The sequence below is a fragment of the Drosophila serrata genome, unplaced genomic scaffold (assembly GCF_035046125.1).
Source record: "Drosophila serrata isolate PLE 108 unplaced genomic scaffold, ASM3504612v1 contig_182, whole genome shotgun sequence".
Classification (NCBI taxonomy): Eukaryota; Metazoa; Arthropoda; class Insecta; order Diptera; family Drosophilidae; genus Drosophila; species Drosophila serrata.
In genome coordinates, this window is record NW_028257080.1 from 40,052 (window position 1) to 46,373 (window position 6,322).

At 41.8% G+C, this 6,322-nt stretch overlaps 1 long non-coding RNA gene and 1 pseudogene across 3 annotated transcripts; one reads left to right on the top strand and one right to left on the bottom strand.

Moving 5' to 3' along the window:
• Positions 1-867: 867 nt before the first annotated feature.
• Positions 868-5,830, top strand: LOC147644442 (uncharacterized). Of its 3 annotated transcripts, XR_015270494.1 has the most exons (5): positions 4,161-4,420; positions 4,472-4,542; positions 4,617-5,256; positions 5,435-5,574; positions 5,643-5,830. It is a non-coding gene; the product is annotated as an uncharacterized LOC147644442 (long non-coding RNA). The 3 variants fall into 3 exon arrangements; XR_015270493.1 differs by having other exon boundaries at positions 3,927-4,420; positions 4,617-5,574; XR_015270492.1 differs by lacking the exons at positions 5,435-5,574; positions 5,643-5,830 and adding an exon at positions 868-994 and having other exon boundaries at positions 1,136-4,420; positions 4,472-4,967.
• Positions 2,831-4,807, bottom strand: LOC147644443 (uncharacterized; annotated as a pseudogene).
• Positions 5,831-6,322: the final 492 nt, after the last annotated feature.

The window sequence follows — 6,322 nt, forward strand, 5'->3', positions numbered from 1 at the left end:
CCGTCAGCCGGCAGAGTTAATCGCCAAGTGTTTCTCTTTTATTTTAACTTTTTTTTCTTTTTTTGGCCACAAAATGTCGAATTAAATGGATTTTTATTGAAATCAAGTTGCCCGTCGATGGCCGGCAATGCCGCGGGGGCTGAGTCAGGCGGCAAAGCACCGCTGATTGGATCTTAAAGGATCTAATTGGTCTCCGCGAAGTCGAGACAAGGCTAAATCACTGAGTAGCCGCAGTGGCGGTGGTCGTGAGGGGTCAATTGCTCCGGCCTGATCTACGACAATTGCAACGGGTTCTCTGGCCTGGCTAACAGAGCGCAGAAGTGGCAGTAGCCGCAGAGAGAGATATGATCGCCAGGGCTTCATAAAGTTCTTGGCAGTCGAAACGCTGAGAGATTGCCAGATAATCATTTAAAGTGTATTGAGTAATTGAACCAAAAGCCTCAAATTAAATGCCAAAAATTCAAGTGATTGCCGTCTCTCTTTGGGTTCTTTTTTTTACTAGTAAAGTTAAGATTTCTAAGGTGGGTCGGGAATTCAAAATTATAACATGTCAAATGTTTGAAAATTTAAAACAAGGCCTGCTTGGTGCAAATAAATTGAATAAAATCTATAAATCTACATTTCTGGGGCTAAATCTAAATTTAAAAACTTCATAACTAACCTTAAAATGCATTAATTTCAATTCGGAAAGCATTTCTAAGATAGTTTTTGTTAGATAAATAAAGCTGCATACCAAGCATTACAATTACAAAAATTAAAATTTGTTGCGAATTTTTAACAATTTTAATGATGTAACCCCTTATAAAAACTTGGAAAAAAAAAACGAAAAAAAAAGTTTTTCTCCAGAAGATGGCTAGAAAGATTCAGCTAAAAATGCTGATCAAGAATATATATAATTTATAGGGTCGGAAATGACTCCTTCACTGCGTTTCAAGCTTTAAACTAAAATATTAATACCCTGGAATATTTTTCGATATGTCAAACTATCGTATTTGTAAGTTATCTATATTTCCTATACAATATTAAGAGCGATATATATTTTTCTATATATAACATCACTTTTTGCCTCTTGTAATAGTAAGGACTTTCCCCTGTACCAACTCTCCTCGTTAATGCATATTTTCTTCTATTCCAGGAACCGAAAAAAACCTCGAGGGCTTTACCAAGATCCGACCAATAGAGACATAAGCATATTAGACACCATCGTTGGCCATATGAAGTTATTCACGGCCAAGTGCATTACTAATTGGCAGCAGATTTTTATCTAATCCAGCGCCATGAATTACAATTTTAACTAATTACAGTGGTGCCTGTGAGGAGTGGAACTTAGCAGGTGAAGGATGCGGCGCATCCATGTGGGCAGAGCGGCGGCAGCAACTCCTCGAGTGGCGGCGTTCAATGATTTATTGGTTTGTAATTTCCATTCGAGCCCACGAGCTGAACACCAATGAGCCAACGAGAGTTCCAGCCTGGTCTTTGGTCTTGGCCTAGACATGAGCTGAACATGCGACAGGAAAGGCAAACACGGTCCGAAAGACGCGCCGCCAGCGGTATTCCAAACTGGGCCTAAAACGATGATGGTCATGCACAGGGAGGATCGGATCCAACTGCTGCTCCTACTGCCGCTGCTGCTGCTTCTGGCCAAGGTTGACATCGGAGCAGCGTCAACTAATGAAGATGCGCGATGCATCATGCTCAGGCGCTTCCTTCCAGTCTCGAGTGCAACTCAGGATGCTGATGGCAATGGTGATGGTGCTGGTGTACTCTGTGCTCTGTGCCTGGTGTGCTGCCCAGTCAAAGCCCAGAAGCAATTTTCGTAATCAGAGAAATTCATAAAAATTAAAAGAGTCATTTGCATGTTGTTGCTGCACGAGCCTGAGAAGCTGCGACCAAACAGGGTACAGGGAAGACATGGTAAAAGGTATGGTAAGTAGACAGGAATCCATAACCCACAGAACACAAGAAAATTATAGCATCGGATGAACCAAAATCGTATGCAAAAGGTACAGGAAGGACACTCTGACCTAATAGGGTAGCTTAGCATTTTCAATTAATCATATGCAATATATAAATATTACATGTAATTTATTTTTAACACGAAATGAAACTAACTTTGAAAAGCCAATGTGTGTATATATTAAAATCTTTCAAATATCATAATTAAGCCAAAAATGCATTAATTTCAAATCAAATAACTTTTCTGTGCTAGATTTTTTATAGTTAACAAAACTGCATATTAAGTTTTGAAATTTAAAAAATTCAAATTTTTGACAAATTTTGACAATTTTAATGATGTAACCCCTTATAAAATTTAGAAAAAATCGAAAAAATTGTATTTCTTCAGAAGAAGTCTAGAAAGATTCAGCTTAAAATGTTGATCAAGAATATATATAATTTATAGGGTCGGAAATGACTCCTTCACTGGGTTGCAAGCTTCTGACTGAAATTCTAATACTAAAATTATACAAGGCTATAAACATTTCAAACATCTTCCAATCCTCTTATCCATCTTAACCACTACTCACTGTAGCTTGGTAAGTGCAAGAAGGATTTTTTTCTTGCCATAGTCTTGGCCTCTCCTCAACTGGTTTGCGCCAAGAGCTCTCGGCATTTGGGTGTAAAATAAAGGAATGACTAATTTTTCAACGTTTCGACGAATGATAAATGTGGCATGTGGCGAGCCCGAGAGCAATCATGTTGCACTGTCACTTGGGGCACACACACACACACTCCAGTACAGACTCACCCAGACACTTGCAATCACAATCGCAATCCCAGAACACGTCTCCTAAGCTCTGGCTGCCACACTGGAATTGTTGCAACGTCATAATTATCCAGCCAGTGCTGCTGCAACCCCTTCATGCAGCATCCCGAATCCCATGACCATGCCCCAAACCCTTTAACATACTGATTCCCAGGCCATTGCCAGCCTCAGACACATACTCCATGTTGTCCTCGGCCCTGAGAATGAGTAACGACTGTGCCGGTAAATGGACACAGACTTCTGCGAAGTACAGAGCAGGAAAGTCCGTAGGGAAAACGGGATGCAAGGATCTAAATTTAATATGGTAATTATGAGGATTAAAATAAATTAAAATACTCTTAAAGCTATCTCTATTGATTCTATAATTATTACATCATTTATAAAGCAATGTATTGTAATGTTTTAATATCTAATTACAGGCAAATCATTTAGGATATAAATCGCAACTGAACCCTTCTTTCCCCCCTGTGCATCTCCTACAGCCTAAAACATCTTGTTGATGCTATATATTCATATAACATATATTCCCTGCTGTCTCTCGAAACTTATCAAGCGGCTAACTGAAAGAACATTTACATTTTACGCGAGTGACGACGATCATCCAGTTGAAGTCATTAAGCCAAAGGGATCAGGTAAAATGTTGTCAAGGAGATTTAGGAGCCTCGCCTCGCTGAGTTATGCGCGGAAAGGATTCGACAGGCTGGCAAGGTGGTCTTCCCTGGATCCTTGTCCAAGTAATACAACATCGAGCGGAGGACCACTTCAAGTGGCAGCAAGTAACTGAGGAATGCCCTCGAGGAATCATTTTATAGTCATCATCGGAAGTTGTCCGGCACCGGGCCGAGGGAACCTAAGGAACCAGTCGCGCTAAACTAGTTTGGCGCATTTAATGAAGTCATTAAAGGCCGCGCGTGTGGCGCGATCTCAAATTACTTGGCATAACCGAAAATTACATACAAAAGGAGGAGGGGGCAGGAAGGAGGGGCCAGGAGAACCTAGCCATTGGTAAGGACGCGCCCAGAAGAGCTTAAAATAAACCCAGCAGGAACCGCTTACAAGCCGCCATCGAGACGAGGGGGCAGCAACTAATGGAGCTGGAAAACTGTTGACTGGCGGGAGTGGGACTCGGACTCGGACTGGGACTTGGACTGAGAATGGGAATGGGTCTTGCTCTTGGTCTCTGGTACTGGGTACTGGGAACTGGGAACTGGGAACGGGACTGGTGGAACTGCGAGTGAGCGACTGTCAAACCGGTAGACATGAACGGCGGCCACGAGAACAACAACGGCAGGAACAACCTTCAGCGCCGACTGCATCCGCGAACTAATGGACTGTGCAAAAATGAGTGACGCAGCATCGGATGACAAGTGTACTGTGAGAAAATACTATATAGTTTGTTTATATAGAATATTTTAAACACAGAACAACATATGGAAAACAAATCACACGACACTGCCTCAAATCCTATTTGTTTTTAACCTTTCTATACCAATTCCATACTATTACATCCTAGTATTTCCCAGTGTCCTTTGACTTGACTTGTCTAGAGTGCGGACATTGGATCCTGTGGCGAGCTGCTCACTGCTCCCAGCTCAATGCTCGCAGCTGCCCTCGCGGATGGCGGGTCTTTATATGCAATGGCCATATTTAGATAAGGTAACGACAAAATTTTTACAATATAAATGCTAAGTCTGCGCCTCCTTGCAGTCGTAAGAATGATGTAAAACGCATTGGGAATGAAGTGCAGTGAAGTGAAGTGAGCTGAGAGCCGAGCTGAGGTCCGATGAGAGTTAAATTCGTGTTGAAATAAATTAATTGCGCTAACTTGCAACTCATGCGGCACCCGTTGCAGGTTCCATGCTGCATGCTCCATGCTCCAGGTTCGAGGCTGCCCAGATGCAGATACATAGATGCACTGGGCCAAGGCATATTCACCAACTTGAATTTGTCGTCGGAACTGGGGGAGATTGGCGGCTGAATCTTGGTGGCTCGCGGTGGCTCTCGGGTGGAATGGAAGCTCGCCTGCAGCATCATGAGTGCCATCGATCAAAGTCTGTGTTTGAGAGGGTCTTACTTGGGGATGCGCGCCAGCTTCTCTTCTTTATTTTATTTTTTATTTTATTTGCCGTTGTATTTTGTGTCTCGCCTCAAGTCAAATGTCCACAAATTAATTTTCTTTATTAAATTTCAGCATGAAAAATGACGCGAAAAACGCTTCCGCATGCGCACCGAAAAAATCGGCAAGAGTCTTGCCAGGTGTCGACCGCAGTTGGCCATTTTAATTTGGCTAAGACAATGTGCCGTTTCTAGAGAGAGAGAGATTCCTGGCGGTAGCCCGAGCGTTTAATTGATGGGAAAAGCTTAGAAGCAAGTGCCACACATCAGAATTCCTCATTTCGTGTTGATTAATTCTCTGGCCATCATCCGCAGTCTGGCTTTGGCTTCCTTAACGGGTTATGAAACGCCTGCTGGACTATTGATGAGCCGGAATGGTAAGGCTATGATGGTTAATAAATAGCGGGGCTGAAACCAATTGAGCTCAGGCAAAAGGTGCAGTGAGAAAAATCCATTCAACATTATATACTTTGTTCAGTATTGAAATACCCCTTGATACCCCTTGACAATTTATAGCCATTTAATTAGCAGTTTCTGATTGATCTCTTTGCAAAGCCTGATCTCGTTTAACAGATATTAAAGATCATCTAAAGTAGCAACCAATTCCAGCCAAGTTTAGTTAATTAACGAAAACCAATTACCCAAACTGCTCAAAGCCAAGAATAGACAACGAATCGAAGCCGAATTAAGCCCCAGTGAGTACTCATAATGAAGAGATTAGACAACAAAAAGGTCCAAGTCATTTCCACACAACTTCAATTAGGCCGAGTTCAATGCAAAAAGGGGGCCCCGAAAGGAATTGGAAATAATAAGGCGTAACTAAATGGGCGCTTTAGTCTATAATCATGACACAATTTCCGCCGGAGTTTGTATTTGTATTCGGAGCAGTATTTCCCGCCCGCGTTTGTCAGGAAGTTCCCTTCGGACACATGAGACTCCGACTCCAACCGTTTGCCGATGAGTTTGCAGAAAAATCGGACTACTTACACGCGGAGCTGGAGCATCGTCACAGTTGAGAGTTCAACTTGAAGGGAAGCGACGACTCCGTCAGTCGTAAGTAGCAAACCTTAAATGGAGGCGATGATGATTTGTAATAAATTGAATATTAACCAGCATTTGTTCAGGCTCAGAGACCAAATTGCCAGCCATATGAGTAGTAGGGAGTGTTTGTAATGGGGGTACTCTGAATACAGAGTACAGAGAGAAAATTAATGGTTCCTTAATTATAAAATGAACTTAAACTTGTAGGTTATACTATAAATAAGCTATCCTTAAAGCACAGTTAACATTATTTTAAGATAATGATAGTTATTACTATCTCCTTGATATTATATTCAATATTTTCTCTTTGCATAAATGTAATAAAAATATTATTATGTAAATTCATAAAGCCCAGGAGGAAGAAGGTAGCCGCGAGTGTCACTCATTTGCACTCGTTTTGCT